Source organism: Muntiacus reevesi, unplaced genomic scaffold (assembly GCF_963930625.1).
Source record: "Muntiacus reevesi unplaced genomic scaffold, mMunRee1.1 SCAFFOLD_65, whole genome shotgun sequence".
Classification (NCBI taxonomy): Eukaryota; Metazoa; Chordata; class Mammalia; order Artiodactyla; family Cervidae; genus Muntiacus; species Muntiacus reevesi.
This window is the reverse complement of record NW_027077892.1, coordinates 468,618-479,344: the sequence shown is the minus strand read 5'-3', so window position 1 is coordinate 479,344 and position 10,727 is coordinate 468,618. Positions and strand designations below refer to the sequence as shown.

The following is a 10,727-nucleotide window of genomic DNA, read 5'->3' as shown; positions in this document are numbered from 1 at the left end:
GAATTTTGTATGTAGAGATGATAAAACTAAAAGATTCAGGATTCAACTAGGTGTTTTATTATTTGACGTGTTGAATTACCAAAGATACTCTGTAGAAATGTTTATTACCATCTGTCTGTTTTTTGAACTATATTACAGGACTCGTGCCAGATGGTTTTTGCAGTGAAAGTATCTTTGAGATAACCTGAGTCCTATTCTAGTTATTGTAAATGACAGTAGCTGTTGGCACAGATGTTAGAGCTTTTTGCAAGCACTAAAAGTTGTTTGTTTTGCTAATATAACTATGTAAAAAATAACTTAATTCTGTCAGCCTCTCCCTCCCCACCCAAGCTCTCCAAGTCAACTGTTCTATTCATGGGGTGACACGTATAAGAACATTTCTGAAATACATTAATAATTTTAAATAAGACTTTATTTTAACTGTTACCCATAAATTTTAAAACAATTTTTTAGAAATAGGCCAGTTAAAATTAATCTTCCACTCTTAGCTTAGATTTTTCATTTTCTAATAGTTTTGAGAGGACATTATAAAAGAAAAAGTAACAATGAAGGAAAAACCTTTTCCAGAACACGCAGTTAATCACATTCCTGCGTGGGTGGGCATTGTCTGGCGGGAGCTAGAACTAGAAACTTCAGTGGTCAGCCTCCTGAGCACAAACTTATCCAGGTTGTGAGAGGGAAAGAATCTCCCTTCCTGACAATGTCGTTAACATCATTTTGGGAGCTAAGGAGACACCACAAGTGAAAGAACAGTTCATAGAGAGTGTGGACGTATGAGAATTAGGAACTCAGTAGGGTTTGGAGGGATCGTTGCTCTTAATATTAAAGCACTGTTTTGCTTAACATTCACTTTGGTAATTAAAATGTACAGTATTTAGAGTCTAGCTGTCTGCATGCAGTTGTGTATGAAACAGTTCAAGAGCAATTGGTTAATACCTGAAACAAAGATCAGTTGTCAGCTCATTCCCATATTAATTTACCATATAGTCAGTCACATTTATTTAAGAGGATATGTAAGACATTATAGACCATTAAGCAACATTAGCAAATGTAAATTGCTTATATTTCATAAATATTTTTAAATTCACAAAATTTTTATTTTATATTGGGAAGGCAGGTTAAGAATGCTTTCATATAGAAATACTTGTCAGGTTACCAGGCATTGCTTAAAACATCAAATATAAACCACATTATTGTAATATAATGTGTCATCTTCAACCTTTTGCGCAAGGGATTTTTGGAAGTGGAGGACAAATAAGTGTAGTTATAACATGACTCACAGCATGGAGACTATTTCAACTGTGTTGCAACACATAATGTGGATATGCCTATAGGAACGCATCCTGCATATGTCGTCTGTATATTGCAAGGGGAAAGGGTGAAAGCTTCTCTAACTTAACCTGACAACACATTTTGGGATTCTTAGGCCTACAGAATGCTATTCTGAGTCAGACACATACACATGCAGCTTTTGTCTGTGTGTGTGTGTGTGTGTGTGTGTGTGTGTGTGTGTGTGTGTGTGTGTATGTAGGATCTTAGTTTCTGATCAGGGATCAGACCTTCACCCTTGACAGTGAGTGTGTGGAGTCCTAACCCCTGGACCTCCAGGGAATTGCCCACATGCAGCTTTTTATTGGACTTACAGAGCATGAAGAATCTACAGCACTTCCTTATTCCCTTCGTGGTCTGTTATAACTGTCACTCATTATTTTGTCCAGCTGTTCTTTTAGCCTTGGAGCATGTCTTTGTAAGTTTCTTTGCCTTCTCCTTTTTTCATTTTTTATACCTAGCAGTTACCACAACATCTGGAATTGTAGTTAAGAGGGCTAATAAAGTTTTGAATGCACTAACACCCACTCCATGAAGAAGTACTTTTTTTGGTTTGTTTCAACTTTGGTTCATATTTATATTTTTACCAAAAAGTTTGTGTTATCTTGCAATTTATTTTTATATAAAAGCTTTTCTTTATTCTGTCTTCTTTATTTTACATGTGGGAAAGTTCTCTCTATTTAGTCTCCATGTACATAAGAATCCTGAAGTGAGGTATAAACTTAAGGATGATGGACCTGATCCTTGATTTTTCTATTTTGTCCACATTAATATTCTAATTTTTAACAGTTCAAAGTAGTGCTTCTTCAGGGCAGAAGAATTGTAAGGTAACTGAAAATAGGCTTACCTTAACTGGATAAATATATATATTTTAAAGAGCTAGTACAATTTAATTAAAACTATTTGTGACTGTGGGGCAGTAAAAGTGTTTCAACTCTTCACTTCACATCAGAAAGCCAGGCTGAGCCTGGCAGTGATCATCAAGTTTTAGGACTTCTTAGAGTAAAAAATAACTTTCTTATGATAACTTATGTATTTGTTTATTCATTTTCTTTATGGATACTTATATGCTTTTTTATTTTTACTGATAAACACAAGATATTAACATTTCCATTTTACTTGTGGTTTTAGTTTTCCTTACAAACAGATATGACCAGAAGGCAGTTGGAATACGAGGCAAGGCAAATCAGAGTTGCAATGGAAGAACAACTAGGTAGTTGCCAGGATATGGAAAAACGAGCACAGGTAACATATTTATTATTAAACTATGAAACAGTAGTAGCTAGATTTCTATGAAGAATCTAATGAATTACAGCTCTGTTAACTTTGGTTAAGTTTTATTCTTAAAGATTTTTTAAAGTCTATCTTTACTTTGGCACTAGTTCAAAATAAGAATAGTTTACTATGGCTGCTGGGAAGCATAACCAGTATTCACATAATTCTGCCTTCATATTTCAATTCTCGGATACTGTTCTGCTATGCCTTGGAATTATAAGAGGGAAGAAGAATTCAATTCTGGTCATCTTATTAGTTGCTAGCTAACTTCAGTTATCCTTTGAGATTTTTACTTCTGTGTTTGTGTAATGAAAAAAGGAAAGTCTCATTCGAGGAGAGAAACATATAAAAAGAACCTTGGGAAGAGAAACAAATTGAATGGAGAACATTCTCATGTTTCTACCCTCAACTATGTAAAGAAAGAATATTGGCATAAGAAAGGATTTCTTAAGACATTAGACTAATTATAAAGACTGGTAAAATTCTACTATTTTAAAATTAAGAATTTATCTTATATTAGGTACCTTAAAGAAAATGAAAAGGGGAAAAAGCATGTTTGGGAATTCCCTGTCTGTCCATTTGTTTGGACTCAGTGCTGTCACTGCCAGGCCCTGAGTTCAGTCTGTGGTCAGAGAACTAAGATCCCGCAAGCCAAAATGGCACGGCCAAAAGAAGAAAATAAAAAGGTGAAAAGATAAGTTACATATTGGGAGAAGGTATTTATCACCATATAAGTGGTATGGAATCAAGAATATATAATGAATTTCCAAAGATACTTTAAATTATATGATACAATTAATACAGATTTAGTATTTGTAACTGTTGGTGTTTTCATGAAATTATTTTAAAATACCAGGCAGATTTTGTTTGTTGATAGAAAAACTATGAGAAATTTTACTCTGGTTTATATGAATTTACGTTTTTAGAATGTGAATTTATGGAATACTGTATACATGTTTTTCTATATCTGTTAATGTGTTTGCTTTTAGAGGTTCTTAAGAAATGAGATGTTGATATGAAAATGTCTGTATTAATGTATAAATATAAATAAGTATATTCCAGACAGCTTACTCTAGAACAGGTTAACTTGAGTTCTTTCTTGGCCATTTTGTCCAGATATGTGCAGATGTATTCATTTTAATTTTGTTCTGGAATATAGTGTTCTTTTGCTAGTTAATATTCTAAGGAATTTTTAGTCCATATTTTATAAATACAGCAAACATTCATTTATTCTGGAAATATATTAAGCTTAGGGCTAAAGAGATATTGTACACAAAGCAAAAATGGAAGTATTTGCAGTACATATGAGGAGTTACTATCCCTAATATACAGGAAGCACCTACAAATCAATTGAAAACAAGACAACCAAAGAGGAAAATAATCAGAAGGTATGAGTAGTCCCATCACAAAAGTACAAGTGGTTAATAAATCATTGTTAAAATATACTTAAACGTCACTAGTTATCAGGGAAAAGTAACATACAATAATGTTGTTTTTTGTTTGTGGTGGTGGTTTCTTGTTTGGTTGGTTAATTTTCTGCCTATCAGGCTGGCAAAAGCTTTAAAGTTTAGTGTCATGTAATACTGGTGAGATTTTGAGAGATTGTAATATGAAGCATCGTTGTCTGCCTGTTGTAATAAACTGGTACAGTCCTGAAGGACTCTGTAGCACTACCTGTCAAAGTTAAAATGTTTGTACCCTCTGACATAGTAATTCTGTAAGACTCTCAGAATATGTCCTCCAGGAATGTCGAGTTAAAGCAGCAAGAATATAAGTATGGATTTTATGCTATTCATCACAACACTGTAAGACAGAGAGAGAGAGACGATTGCAGTGTCCACCATTTGGGTAGTTATTAAATTATTACATTAGTAGTATGCAACTCTTACAAACACTAATAATTAGGTAATGGGAATAATGAAAATAATTGTCCATAGTAATTCTCTCCCTCATAACTCTGCTTGAGTGACTCAGCACGTAAGACTAGAATGGTCAGCTAACGAACATGAAAGTGAATTCCAAGAAGGCCTGAGGCCATGAGAAAAAAATGTGTTACCTCCTTTGCAAGGAAAAGATGGATAAAAATTCCAAGTAAAATAAAAATAGAGTGAAAGTTTTTTTAAAAAACAATCATGTACCAGAAACAGAAGCCAACATTATATTAGATTGAGAAAATAGAGAAATAATTAGATTATTACCTTTGCAGTCATTAACATGGTTTGCCGCTTGCTCTCATCACTATTACTTAACTTTGTTTGGAGGTTCCACTAATTCAGGTAGAAAGAAAACAAATTGTTTAACTACTGCACTATTTTCCAACTAGAAGGGAAGAGAGCAAATAATTGTCATTTGTAAACTACATTGTTGTCTACCTAGAAAAACCATGGTGAAGAGCCAAAAAGTTTTTCAGCTAATGAGAGAACTCAGTAGGGTGGCTGGAGTTAAGATACATTAGGGTTTCTCTATTAGCAATGACTACCATTTGGAAATGGAAATTGGGTAGAATGATCTCTTCATAATGACAGGAAATTTTAAAATACCAAACACAGACCACATGAAGAAAAATATAAAATTGCTAAAGGACACACTATGGGGCCCTAGAAGTAGAAAAGCCTGTGTGGCTCTCTGCATTGTATTTGTGTTATCTGGTTGCAGCGATGCCAGGGATATCACAGAAGAGGGGCCAACTAAGATTGTAAGGTCCTGCAGGGTATGGAGGAGTGAAGTGAGTAGTCAGACCACTCTTGCTGTCTGTACATCCTGTGAATGCCTGCTTCCCCTGCACCCTGCATACAAGCCTGACCTTCCCACACACTTGCCCCTGGCCCCAGCTATTGTCTGTGCTGATCACTGGGGCAGTGAAGGGCATTCCCCCTCTGTGGCTTTCCCTGGCAACTGATGAGCCAGCCTGACATCACTGTGTAACTGGCACTCTCCCCTTCCACCCAAGAGGGAAGCCTGCTGCGTGTCCTGCCTGCCATCCGTCACACATGGTAGGGTATCACTCCAGGACTTTGTTTCAGGTGTGTAAGATCCCCCTTCCATTAAACCACTGATGTCTCTGTTGCTAAAAATAAATAAGATCCCTGGGTGAGAAGATTTTAATATCCTAATAATGTCTTTCTTTAAAAAGTTGATATAGAAATATAATATGATTCTAGTCATAATCTTAATTTTTTTAGAGCCCAGAAAAATGATTTTTAAGTTTGTAAAGTAAGAATTTCCAAAAGTATTTAAGAAAATTATAGTGAGTGAGGATTTACCTTACCATTTGGTAAAATTTGCTGTAAAGGTGTTGCAGTAATCACAGTATGATATTAATAGCACAGGAATAGACATAGGCAAATAGAACAGAATAGAGACTAGAAAAAGATGTAAGAAAATCTGGAATCTTTTAATGATAGAAGTTGCAAGTTTGGGGGGGGGGAATGGTAAATAACTCAGTGAGAACATAGATGATAACTGGGAACCTTTCTGGTGGTGGTTGTTTTTTAGTCACTAAGTCGTGTCCGATTCTTTCGTGACCCTGTGAACTGTAGGCCGTCAGCCTTCTCTGTCCATGGGATTTCTCAGGCAAGAATACTGGAATGGGTCGCCATTTCCTTCTCCAGGGGATCTTCCTGACCCAGGGATTGAACCCACATCTCCTTCATTGGCAGGCAGATTCTTTACCACTGAGCCACCAAGGAAGCCCTATCTAGTAGTAGAGAAATTAAATTAGATCCCTACCTCACATCTTGTACATGAAGAGTTACAGGTGAGTTAAATATCTAAATGTAAAAAATAAAATTAATAGAAGAAAATATAGGACAAGAGAGATCTTAATTAAGAATGGAAACTCAAAAGCAATAGGAGGGGACAGGATTTATTTTGTAAAATTTTAAAGCATTCATCCTGCAGGAAAAAAAAATACGGGAAACTATTTGTGACACATCAAGGGGGAAAGGTTTAATATCCCTGTACTGTAAGAATTCTACAAACTAAGAAGAAAAAGACAACTTTTTATATGGGCAGAGGATGTAATCATTCAGTTTATTGAAAAGAAAATGCAGATGACCAATAAAACACATACAAATGACTGTGGAACAGTTTTGGGGAAATTGAAACAAAATCCACTCTTGCCCATGCCTATTTGAATTAGTCTCTGCCTGTCTCCATTAACAGTTTGGTTATTTATTTATTTGTTTCTTTATTTGTTCAACACAAATTTGGGCTCATAGTATGGTGCTCCCTACTCTCCTCTATGCGTGTAAGAAAAGGTTGGATAAATGTACATCAGCTTATTCATAAGAGCTTTTTCTGGGAGTTGGAGATTGGTAGAACGAAAGTTACTTATCCTTCTGTGCTGCCGTAATGTTTTATAAATACATGGATGACATAGTTCTGTGTAGCTTTACCTGTTTTCTGCTTGACATATATTTAGGTGATTTATAATTTCTCACTGTTGAAACAACTCTGATAAACATACTTATCCATATCCTATAAACGTGCACAAAAGTTTTTCTAGGTCAAGAGTCTTTTCCTTAGAGGGCTGTATGGTAAGTAGCTTAGACTTTGTCAGACATGTGGTCTGTTGCAACTACTCAACTCTGCCTTTGTAGCAAGAAAGCAACCATAGACAACAGTATATGAGCAAATGAGCATGACTGTGTTTCAGTAAAACATGATTCATAAACAGATGACTGGCAAGCCTTAACTTGCTGACCTCTGCTCTGGTACACATACCTGAAAGCATAATTGCTGGTCCTAAGGTAGGAGTGTTCTGAATAGTGTTGGCCAGATTGCCCTCAAAATGATTTTATCAGTTTGCGTTTCTCCCAGGAGTATATGAGAATTCTGTTTCCTTTGACTCTTGTTTTCTTTTTTTCCTTCAGAAATTGTGAGTCAAACTTTATAATTAACAATCAATGAGCATATGAAACATTATCTTGTCATTTAGTTTATACTTTCATGAGTACTACTGAAGTTGAATATCTTTTCATATATGTATTAGACTTTTAAGATTTTCTTTTTGCTGTTTTTTTCATATTGTTAGATGTCTTATTCATTTATATTTGAGAGATATTTTAATATACTCTTAATACCCATCTGTTATACATGATGTATTTCATAACTGTTCCCTGCCAAATCTGTTACCTACTTTTGCTTAATGATAACAAAAAATTATTTTTTATTGTAATGCTAAATTAGTTATATTGTCGTATTTGTGCTTTCTTCAACCTATTTTTACATCTTTTCCTATCTTTAAATATACCCTATTTTTTTCTAGTAAGTCTAATGTTTTATTTTTCAATTAGATCGTTAATTCATCTCAGATTTGCTATTATATATGTTTTAGAGGTCAGTAAGTCAGTTCAGTTGCTCAGTGATGTCCGACTCTTTGCGACCCCATGAACCGCAGCACGCCAGGCCTCCCTGTCCATCACCAACTCCCGGAGTCCACCCAAACCCATGTCCATTGAGTCGGTGATGCCATCCAGCCATCTCATCCTCTGTCATCCCCTTCTCCTCCCGCCCTCAATCTTTCCCAGCATCAGGGTCATTTCAAATGACTCATTTCTTCACATCAGGTGGCCAAAGTATTGGAGTTTCAGCTTCACTATCAGTCCTTCCAATGAATACACAGGACTGCTCTCCTTTAGGATGGACTGGTTGGATCTCCTTGCAGTCCAAGGGACTCTCAAGAGTCTTCTCCAGGGAGGTGGGAGAGGGGATCGGGATGGGGAATAAAAAAAAAAAAAAAAAAGAGTCTTCTCTTTTGAACACCACAGTTCAAAAGCATCAATTCTTCGGCACTCAACTTTCTTTATAATCCAACAATCCATACATGACCATTGGAAAAACCATAGCCTTGACTAGACGGATGTTTGTTGGCAAAGTAATGTCTCTGCTTTTTAATATGCTGTCTAGGTTGGTCATAACTTTCCTTCTAAGGAGTAAGTGTCTTTTAATTTCATGGCTGCAATCACCATCTGCAGTGATTTTGGAGCCCCAAAAAATAAACTCAGCCATTGTTTCCCCAACTATTTTCCATGAAGTGATGGGACCAGTTGCCATGATCTTAAGTTTTCTGAATGTTAAGCTTTAAGCCAACTTTTTCACTGCCCTCTTTCACTTTCATCAAGAGGCTCTTTAGTTCTTCACTTTCTGCCATAAGGGTGCTGTCATCTGCATATCTGAGGTTATTGATATTTCTCCTGGCAGTCTTGATTCCAGCTTGTGCTTCATCCAGCCCAGCGTTTCTCATGATGTACTCTGCACATTAGTTAATTTTAGCATATGTGCTGCCAAAGCGAGCACTGCACTTTAGTTAAATAAGTAGGGTGACAATATACAGCCTTGACGTACTCCTTTTCCTATTTGGAACCAGTCTGTTGTTCCATGTTCAGTTCTAACTGTTGTTTCCTGACCTGTATACAGGTTTCTCAAGAGGCAGGTCAGGTGGTCTGGTATTCCCATCTCTTTCAGAATTTTCCTCAGTTTGTGGTGATCTACACAGTCAGAGGCTTTGGCATAGTCAATAAAGCAGAAATAGATGTTTTTCTGGAACTCTCTTGCTTTCTCGATGTTCCAGCAGATGTTGGCGATTTGATCTCTGGTTCCTCTGCCTTTTCTAAAACCAGCTTGAACATCTGGAAGTTCACAGTTTATGTATTGTTGAAGCCTGTCTTGGAGAATTTTGAGCATTACTTTACCAACGTTTGAGATGAGTGCAATTGTGAGGTAGTTTGAGCATTCTTTGGCATTGCCTTTCTTTGGGATTGGAATGAAAACTGACCTTTTCCAGTCCGATGGCCACTGCTGAGTTTTCCAGATTTGCTGACATATTGAGTGCAGCACTTTCATAGCATCATCTTTTAGTTTTAGAGGTAGGAATCTAATTTTATGTATATATATATATAAACACTCATGCATATGATTTTTAAATGTGTGTATATAGTATATGTTATATGCAGTATAATTTCTATTCAATAATTATATAATTAGTGATATATACAGACATACAGATACACACAGATAGATATATATTTATGTTGTTAACAGAATTTTCCATTAACATTTATTGGATGCATCTCTGTTTCCCCATGGATTAGTAATGCTGTTTTTGGCATTTGAGAAGTTGTATTTGCTGAATATTTGTGAACTCTGTTCCATTAGTCTGTTTTAGCTTCTCTGGATACCACACTTGTTTTATTTGCTATAATTTTATTAATCTTAAGTCTTGTAGTATGAGTCCTACTTATTTACGTCTGTAAAAATGTGTTTATATTCTGTTTCATTACTCTTTTATTTGAAATTTAGTATCAGCTTATTTTCTTCAAGGAAAAACCTTATTGACTTTTGATTAGTTATACATTGAATTTATAAATTAATTTCAGGAGAATTTATATCTTTACAGTATGAAGATTGGATCTTGGTTGAAAGATTGGTCTCTGGATTCTAATTCCGTGTCACTTATCAGCACAGTGATCTTGTTTAAACTCTGCCTCAGTTTTCTCATTGGTAAAATGTAGAAAATGATTCCCTGTAAAAAATGTAAGGATTAAATGAGTTAATATGCATAAAACCCTTGGAGTTTAGCAAATTCCAAGTAAATATTAGGTACTGTTACTCGTTTTGTATCTCATTCATTTGGGTCTTATTTTATGCCCTTCAGAAAAGCTTTATAACATTCTTCATAAAACCCTTGTTGTTCAATTGTTAAGTCATGTCCAACTCTTTACAGCCTCATGGTCTACAGCATACCAGACTTCCCTGTCCTTCACTTTCTCCCACAGTTTGCTCAAATTCATGTCCAGTGAGTCTGTGATGCTATCCAAACATCTCATTCTCTGTAGTCCATATTCTTCATGATCCTCTTACACATCTTTTTTTTTTTTCATTTATTCCTAGATATCTTAGTTTTTGTTGCTATTGTGAATGGAATTTTCTCTAGTTTACATTACTAAATTTGATGTATCCAGGAGTCTTCCTGAACTCTTTTGTTAGATTGTCTCAGTAGTTTAAGATTTTCTTGGATTTTTTCATTTAGATGTTAAATTGTCTCCAAGTAATGACAGTTTTGTCTTTTCCAGTCCTTTTTTCCCTCTTTGTATTATATAAGAAATGTAATACATCTTTGA

At 35.4% G+C, this 10,727-nt stretch overlaps 1 long non-coding RNA gene across 1 annotated transcript in view; it reads left to right on the top strand.

Moving 5' to 3' along the window:
- The first annotated feature begins 2,521 nt into the window (after nucleotides 1–2,521).
- LOC136155222 (uncharacterized) overlaps nucleotides 2,522–10,727 on the top strand; it is a 32,831-nt gene continuing 24,625 nt past the window's right edge. The window contains exon 1 of the long non-coding RNA XR_010660727.1: nucleotides 2,522–2,574. This is a non-coding gene — a long non-coding RNA (uncharacterized lncRNA). The remainder of the gene's footprint in view (nucleotides 2,575–10,727) is intronic.